At 44.3% G+C, this 9,458-nt stretch overlaps 1 pseudogene; it reads right to left on the bottom strand.

Annotated features, from left to right (window-relative positions):
- Positions 1-314: 314 nt before the first annotated feature.
- Positions 315-688, bottom strand: LOC132585364 (V-type proton ATPase subunit e 1-like; annotated as a pseudogene).
- Positions 689-9,458: the final 8,770 nt, after the last annotated feature.

The raw sequence follows: 9,458 nt of genomic DNA on the forward strand, positions 1-9,458 counted from the left end.
AATTTCCAGATTTGAGATACAGTCTTCCATAAGCAACCATGTATATATTTAAAGATACAACAGAAAATCTCAAGATTTGAAGGCAAACAACATTTGCCTTCATGTGTTTTGCTTCCCTAGTGGTTGGTTCAATATTACATCAGTTTATGTCTTGTATATCTCACTGAAGATTTAAACTCCAGGTTGCCCTCATTCAGGAATGGAAAGAGATAGGACATTTCATAACAGTGTACAAAAAGTATACTGAAGAAGTATGTGGTATTTGACTGGCACTTTCAGCAGTGTAAAAAAAATAGGAAATGTTTTAATTTTTTTTTTTGTAACAGTTCCAGTAATAAGGCATTAAAGTAGTCTTGGATGATTTGGCATGCATTAAAGGCACCACTGGCTCATTGGAGTGTTACAGATTCATAGCTGTAGAAGTGAATATCTTCAGTGCCAGTGAAAGTTAAGATACCACATCACTTTACAGTTTAGTTGTGGTCCAAATAGAGGCTTGAGCTGAGCCAGGATTGCACTCAGCCAAAAGAGGTAGCAACAAACAGAACAGGTGACTGGCATTGTGTTGACAACACCTCTATTAGGCTCTTTAGGTATGAACAACAATAGGATACCACCAATCACCCCCCCCCCCCCCGAAAACACTCATGACGATGAGTGTTGACATTGAAAGGCCCCCATACGCCATATTTGTGTTGTTCTTACCATTTCAGCTCTGGCTATTAACAGAAGGGTTTTTTGTTTGTTTATAGTTATGGAAGCAGCAGGAGCAACATGGGAAAGCCTCTCAAACTCAGCATCTTCAGTTCAAATTCATATGAAGTGGAGGGCCATTTGAACTAGGAGCAGGGGCGGAATTCTATCAGGAGCTCCTTTGCATATTAGGCCACACACCCTTGATGTAGCCAATCCTCCAAGAGCTTACAAGGCTCTTTTTTGTAAGCTCCTGGAGGATTGGCTACATCAAGAGTATGTGGCCTAATATGCAAATGAGCTCCTTCTAGAATTCCATCCCTGACTAGAGGTAGATAGCCTTTTGGCCCCAAGGGCTGAAACTGTGCAATGTCTGTTTGTGAATATGTCAGCGTGCAGACAAAATAGAAGGATAGGAAGGAAGATGAGGGTTGTATTTGGCCAGGTAAGCTTGGACCAAGCCAGGCTCTGGTGGTACTGCCAGGATCACAGGGGCTTGCATTGGATTTGGCTGCATTCAGGTCTTGGAGGCAGTGATGGGCACAAGCCATGCCACTGGCCTTCTCCTGCACAGCTGACTCAGCAGTGCTGCCAATGCCTCCACTGCTTGGGTGGTGCTGCAAGCACCAAGCAAAATGGTCTGATGTGCTGTTGCTGGCACATGCACGGGGGCTTGTCCATCCCGGTTTAAACTACAGCTGAGCTGAAACAAGCAAAACCAGGTGTTCTGCTCTTCTTCCTCTATACTTCCACAGCTCAAACCTCTTTTCTTCAGCTTCCCCTTCCCCTTTCAAGCAGCTATTGCTTCTAAACTTGGAACCCCTCCAAGAGAAATACTACTGCATGATATTAAGGTAGGATCATCATAAGAACATAAGAGAAGCCATGTTAGATCAGGCCAAAATTAGTGGTTCTGGGGCGGGCAAAAAGTTCTCATCTTCCATAGTGAAGACAGAGGAAAAAAGTGCATTCAGCTTCTCAGCCATTTCCCTATCCTCCTTCAGTAATCCTTTTACCCCATGGTCATCCAAGGGCCCCACTGCCTCCCTGGCTGGTTTCCTGCTTGTAATATATTTGAAGAAATTTTTATTGTTGGTCTTTATGTTTTTTTGCAATATGCTCCTCATAGTCCCTTTTTGACTGCCTGATCACAGCCTTGCATTTGATTTGCCACAGCCTGTGTTCCTTTTTATTAATCTCACTTGGACTGGTTTTTCACCGCTTAAAGGAGTCCTTCTTACCTTTTACAGCTTCCATTACTTTGTTTGTTAACCATGCAGGCCTTTTCTTATGCCTGTTTGTGCCTTTCCTAACTTGTGGTATGTATTTTATCTGAGCTTCTAGGATTATAGTTTTAAATAGTCTCCAAGCTTCCCCAAGGGTTTTGACCGTATTTACCTTTCCTTTCAGTTTCCTCTTCACATGCCTCCTCCTCTCAGAGAATTTACCCCTTTTAAAGTTAAACGTGGTTGTTGCGGTCTTTTTGGGCAACTCCCTATTTATACAAACGGTGAAATCAATAACATTATGGTCACTGCTCCCAAGTGGCGCAATCACTTTTACATCTCTCACCAAGTCTTGGGCATTACTTAGGACCAAATCCAGGATCGCCCCACCCTTGGTAGGTTCTGAGACCATCTGCTCCATAGCACAATCATTGAGAGCATCAAGAAACTCAATCTCTTTCTCACGACCAGAACACATATTGACCCAATCAATCTGCAGGTAGTTAAAATCACCTATCACGAAACAGTTTTTATGTTTAGCCGCTATCTTTAAGCCTTCCATCATATTATAATCATCCTCTCTCTTTTGATTTGGTGGGCGATAACAAACTCCCATAGTTAAATTTCCTTTTGGGCCCTCTATTTCAACCCAGAGCATTTCTAAAAGGGAATCATAATTAGAGGAGGTTGCTTCTGAAGAGAAAAGCTTATACCTTGAAACGGGAGCCAGTTTGATGTAGCAGTTAAGTGTGCGGACTCTTATCTGGGAGAACCGGGTTTGATTCCCCACTCCTCCACTTGCAGCTGCTGGAATGGGTTAGTCATAGCTCTCGCAGAGCTGTCCTCAAAAGGGCAGCTTCTGTGAGAGCTCTCTCAGCCCCACCTACCTCACAGTGTGTCTGTTGTGGGGAAGGGGAGAATGTAAAGGAGATTGAGACTGCTCTGAGACTCTGAAATTCAGAATACAGGGCTGGATATAAATCCAAAATCTTCTTCTCTTCCTGTTGGTTTCTGAGGTACTAGTGGACTTGAATCTAGCTGTTCTACTGCAGACAAACATGGCTCCCCTCTGAGACTATCTTAGAGGTAGGTTCTTTGGCTTCGCCTCCCTTACTCAAGTTGTTTGATATCCCTACGGTCAGGGCTTTTTTTTGTAGAAAAAGTCCAACAGAAACTTATTTGCATATTAGGCCACACCCCACAGTTGTTCCATACAGGAGCTCTTTTGCATATTAGGCCACACCCCCTGATGCCAAGACAGCTGTAACTGCATTCCTGTGTGTTCCTGCTCCAACCCCTCCCCCCACCTATGCTTGGTTTATTTGAATTGGAAGCAACCTGGCTCTTATGGAAGGGTCTATTACCTTAGTGCCTTAAATGAGTTAACATTTGTAGCCTACAGTTTAATCTGTAGTCATTGTCTGCTTGCTGATCTTGGCTCTGCCTGTTCTCAACAAAGATGGAAATTTAAGAGCTTTGTGATACCAACTTCTGGCAGAATCCTCCTTTCATTTGTGGAGTATCTTGTTCACTCTTGGTGCCGTGTTGAAAAGTATCCATGGAAATGTGCTTCCACTACTCAGCCACATATGCAAATTGACACTATTGTTACTTTGCTGGATTGGTTAATCCCCAGATAAATGTGCCTCAGATTCCTACCTTTCTAAATCTTTTTAGATCAATGGATTTTAGAAGGGCACAGGGAGGGGAGGCAGCATGGTAGAGCCTGATCTTGTCATAACGTGGAACCTAAAGAGGGTCACTACTTGAAAGGGAGACCACCAAGGATGGCTTTGCAGAGGAAGGCACTATCAAACCAATGGGTGTTTTTACATTGACAGTTTTTTGCTCTATATCTCTGCATTGGAAGCTCACCTTTTACACTACAGAACGGGTTCACAAATGTCTAGCATTGTTGCTTCTCGAAACATCTACATTTGTTTAGGCGAAATGGGAGCTCTGTTGCTGCCTCATTTTTTCTTGAAACTAGTTTTGATCCAGACATTTATCAAGAGGTATATCAAATGAATGGCTGTAGAAGTTTTTTTCTGTATTTTCAAACCCCACTCCCTGTCCCTCTGAAAGCCACAAGGTGCCACCATTTTGCATGAGAATTGACAACACTTGAAATTTTTACATCTCATTGCTTGCCTCATCTTGTTACTTACCTCAATTTACCATTTGTATAGTTGTGATTTCTAAGCAATCGTATACATCCCTGTACTAAGCACTGGTCTTCTGGTTGCCCTGATCAGAGCTGAAGTTTAATTTTTGCTCACAATAATCCACATCATGGAGTAATAAGGAAACTGTGAACATTGGAAAGATCTGCAGAATGTAGCAATCAGACTTCAGGAAAAAATGTGATGTCTCAGAACCATATATCCGCAGTTCCTGTAACTGACATCAGCAGTCTGTGCATGAGCTGCAATACATAAGTTTAGCTCCGCAAAATGAGCAGAGAAAATCCACAAATGTAAAAGGAAATAATTAATTAAATCGGAACAGTGGCAGGTGATTTGAATAGTCAATAACTCTGGATCAAGACTGGATCAAAACACCCCATGTCTGCTTTTCACTTGTCTGGAAAGTCCCTTGTTGGAGTCGCCATAAATTGGCTTTGACTTGATGACACTTCTCACACTGAGAAGGACATAAATCTGTTTAGGATTGCACTGTAAGTCTTTGATGAGTAGATGTCTGGGGGAATATATGCTTAATCTCTTTTCAGTGTGTGAAGAAATACATTTTTTTTGGGAGGGAGGGGGGAGATTTGAACTGAGCAAAACCTTCACCATGAGTTTTTAGAAGTTTTTCTCTCTGGGTAGAGAACAGGCAGGAGGGGGAGAAGTCAATTCAGTTGTTTCTCAGCCTCACGTCACGCACCCATTTAAAAATGCTAAAAGGTCTAGCAAGAGACCATGGGATGGTTAAGCTTCCCTTCAAGCAGGGAACAGAAGTTGGAGGTATTAAGTGCTAGAGAGACTTCAGGAAAAACCTCCTGGAGACTTCAGGAAAAGCTTCTTTGACTCAACATGACCAAGGCAGTGGGAGGGGAAAAAAGGATCAAACTCCTGGGATCAAAGAAGAGGCTCTCTATTGTGCTGATGCTGATTCCATCAAGGCAGACAGAACTCTTACCTGAGGCTTGGGGGAGGCAGCCATTGCCATGTGCTGGCCTGCACACCTGAAACAGGCTTGAAGGTACAACATTGGGAAATTTCTAAGCTCGGGAGTTTGCCTTATTTTTAACACCTGATAGGGCATTTATAGAAGGAGAGATAGAAGAATTGTATTCTGCCCTTTTCTTTTGAATCCGTGGCTCAGACTGGAGCTGTGCTAAAAGTGCATTTGTGAACATTTTCTTTTAAAGAAATCCTTTATAACTTTTGATTCTGGTAGTGGTCCTCTGTGCTACATAAACCTCCACTGTCTTGGACGCACTGTTTTAAAAGGAGCACCGGGAGGAAGGGGAAGACAAGGCAGTCAGTTGGCAAGTGGCTGCTCTCCCAATCATAGCTTAGAGGGAACACTTCTCAGAGCAGAACAGTTCCACCACACTGTGACCTTCATTACATATTCAACATATGCATCATGCTGTTCACTTTAAATTAGGGTTGCCAATATCTAGGTGGGGGCAAGGGATCCCCTGGTTTGGATCCCTCCTCCTCCTTCAGGGTCATCCAAAAGGGGGGAGGGAGGGAAATGTCTGCTGGGCACTCCATTATTCCCTATAGAGGCTGAATCCCATAGGGCAGGGGTGGCCAATGCTAGCTCTCCAGATGTTTTTTGCCTACAACTCGCATCAGCCCCAGCCATTGGCCATGCTACCATTGGCCGCCTAGGGTATAATGGAGAGTTGATCTGCGGGTATCTGGGGCTCTGGTGGGGGCTGTTTTTTGAGGTAGATGCACCAAATTTGCAGCATAGCATCTAATGCCTCTCCTCAAAAGACCCTCCATGTTTCAAAAAGATTGGACCAGGGGGTCCAATTCTATGAACCCCAAAAGAAGGTGCCCCTATCCTTCATTATCTACAATGGAGGGAAGGCATTTAAAAGAAGAAGAAGAATTGTAGATTTATACCTCTGAGAGCCCTTCTCTCTGAATCAGAGACTCAGAGTGGCTTACAATCTCCTGTATCTTCTCCCCCCACAACAGACACCCTGTGAGGTTGGTGGGGCTTAGAGGGCTCTCACAGCAGTTGCCCTTTCAAGGACAATTCCTGAGATAGCTATGGCTAACTCAAGGCCATTCCAGCAAGTGCAGGTGGAGGAGTGGGGAATCAAACCCGGTTCTTCCAGATAAGAGTTCGTACACTTAACCACTACACCAAACTGGCTCTCCATGTGCCTTCCCTTCAAATATGTGGCCAAAACTCCCTTTGAAGTTCAATTATGCTTGTCACAACCTTGCTCCTGGCTCCACCCCCAATGTCTCCTGGCTTCATCCCCAAAGTCGTCAGATATTTCTTGAATCGACCTTGGCAACCTTACACAGGAAACTCTTGGACCAGCCCTGCTTCCAAGCTGGGAGTGGACCTTGATTGGGGATTGAAGTCCCCAGATGTTTCTTGAATTGGACTTGGCAACCCTACTTCAAATAATCTTGTCGATTTCAAATATAGAGTTGGATTCAGCCAGCCTTTTCATTCAGTCTCACCCAATTCTCCTCATTATTTACAACCCCTGTCGTGCATGGTTCTTGTACACACATCATATCCTATTTTTGAATGTATCTTTCTCACCACTGGAATACAAGGTTGGATTCAACCCAGCATCTTACAGCAAAACAAAAGCAAAAAAAATCTAAAACCCCACATCAGCATGTTTTGCTTTAAATGAACGAGGGATTCCTTAAAACAAAAAAAGGCAAGCAAGACTCTACACTGTGTATCGGATATCTAGAACTGTCAGTGTCTAACAGTAATATTCCTTACAATGAAGCACACCCACAATGCCACACATTTCACCATTTTATTATTGCACATTGCTTCACTCCTCAAAGTACAAATACTTTCAGAATTTCAAAATTTGGTGGCAGGCTAGCCAAATGGTGAAATACAGTTCCCAATACCACGACTCAGCTGTTCTGGCTTGAGCTGTAGAAGCAGCTGTCAAAACTAAAGGCTATGCAGAGAGTTGCACACTGTGGCAAGCAGCAAAAGAGCACAGAGACTGCAAGTTTCTGTACAAAATTGGTAGTGTGTTAGTTAATGACTCCTGTCCCCGGAAGCGATCTTTCCCCCCCAGCAAATGTTGCATCAGCTAAGTCGTTAAAAATGTGTCAGTGTTAAGGAACACACTGAGAATGTCCTGACTGCTACATGGCATTCGGAGGGGGAAGGTGTTGAACCAATTAAAGAGATGGCAGTCGGGGTTATCGATAACGCCGTTGAAATGCAGCCTATGCCTAGCAGTGGATCATGTCAATAGTCAAGGTACGTGCTCTACTCTTGTACTCTGGTCCTGATTATTTTCTTTTTGTAGAAGAAGATGATGAAGAGGAGGAAGAGGAGGAGGAGGAGGAGGAGGAGAAGATTGGATGTAAACTCCTCCCTTTGCTCAGAGTCTGAGAGCAGCTTACGATCGCCTTCCCTTCCTCTCCCCACAACAGACACCCTGTGTGAGGTAAGAGGGGCTGAGGGAGCTCTGAGAGAACAGCTCTTTCAAGAACGTTGACTGACCCAAGATCACACCAGCAGCTGCATGTGGAGGAGTGGGGAATCAAACCCAGTTCTCCAGATTAGAGTCCTGGCTCTTAACCACAACACCAAATCGGAGAGAGAGAGAAGCCTTATCTAAAGAGTATTTTCCCTATCACAAATGGCCAGCTTGTCCAATATTCCCCTAGAAAAAAAACCCTGAGCATGAGTATATTTTGTGGGGGTGGGGGGTGGGACCAGAACATTTTCCAGGTCATTAGTCCAGTAAATAAGTTTGAGACTAATCCGGGTTACAGAAATAAGGGTGGACTGAGACATAGTGCCAGGGAGGGATTCAGTGCAACTCAGGGAAAAGCACATAGTTGTGCAGATCAGAAGAGTGGAGATTTCCGTGTAACCTGTTACCTAATCCTTTGAAATCAAAATGCCAGGAGTTGAACATTCTGCATGGTGGGAAAGTGCCTGGTGAGAGGTGCAGGCAGCAAAAGAGGGAAGAGGCATGGCTCAGGGGAAGACAACCGGCTCCGTGTTCAGAAGACCCCAGGGTTCTAGCCCTGAGCTGCTTTATATTAGCCCCGTTCACAAGTTAACGTGAGTGCACTACACTCTAGGCCTGTCCACATATTACTGCGAACTGACTACACAAATGAACTGATTACAGTGAACTGACTGCACATATGTGTATATGTAAAAAAAGAGCCAGCACATATTCCCTATATCTTCCCAGTGCACTGCAGCAGCCCTGGATTGGGGTGCAGGGACCATTTGCCTGGGAAGTTGCAGGGGCACTGAGCCAAGAGGAGGATATGTGCCCCACCGACCTCTCATGCTTCCCCCTCCAGCTTGGTGTAGTGGTTAAGTGTGCGGACTCTTATCTGAGAGAACTGGGTTTGATTCCCCACTCCTCCACTTCCACCTGCTGGAATGACCTTGGGTCAACCATAGCTCGGGCAGAGGTTGTCCTTGAAAGGGCAGCTTCTGTGAGAGCTCTCTCAGCTCCACCTAACTCACAAGATGTTTGTTGTGGGGGAGGAAGGTAAAGGAGATTGTGAGCTGCTCTGAGACTCTGAGATTCAGAGTGTAGGGCAGAGTATAAATCCAATATCATCATCATCATTGCTGTCATCATCATCATCTTCTTCATCATCATCATCATCATCTTCATCTTCTCCTCCTCCTCCTTCTTTGTACTCACCTTGCAAGACCAGCTGGGCATACTGGGTGGGGGAGGATGCAAGGAGGGCTGCTGTGGAAGGAGGTGAAATTCCAGGTAGGGCAGTGGTGGTAAGTGGTGGGGCTGGGGGGGTCCTGGCATTGGTATTAAAGTGGTGGGGCCGGGACTTGACTGTAGTGTGAAATGTAGAAACAAACAAACAAGAAAACAAGATAAAAACAGGGGCAAACTCGAGCATAGTGTAGAATGTCAGTTTGGGGATGGGGCTGAACTATGGTTAAAGTTTAGTGTAGAAAGGATTTATGACACAAAGGGATGTCAATATACTGAAATGTTTCAGATTTGCTGACTAAAAGAGCCCTAGGTCAGAGAAGCAAGACAATTCCTTCAGATCTCATCCCACCAGCTTGGAAGCCAATAGTGTTTCATGAATCAAAATCCACTTGAATGCCAGTGAGAGCATTTTGCCGTTTAGACCTGAAGGGATTTAATTCAGCTAACTTTAGAAACAGCTAACTACTCAGATGTTCCTTTAAAACACTGTAGGGTTTATCACAGAGTGGAGAATCTGCTTAGTATGGAAAATTGCGTTAACAGAAGTTGACACCTGGGTGTCAAAAAGAATATTAAAGGCATCTGTTCTTCAGGAGATTTTTGGGAAACCATTCATTCTTTGGACTCGCAAGGCAGCAACTAAGCCA

The sequence above is a fragment of the Heteronotia binoei genome, chromosome 16 (assembly GCF_032191835.1).
Source record: "Heteronotia binoei isolate CCM8104 ecotype False Entrance Well chromosome 16, APGP_CSIRO_Hbin_v1, whole genome shotgun sequence".
Taxonomy (NCBI): domain Eukaryota; kingdom Metazoa; phylum Chordata; class Lepidosauria; order Squamata; family Gekkonidae; genus Heteronotia; species Heteronotia binoei.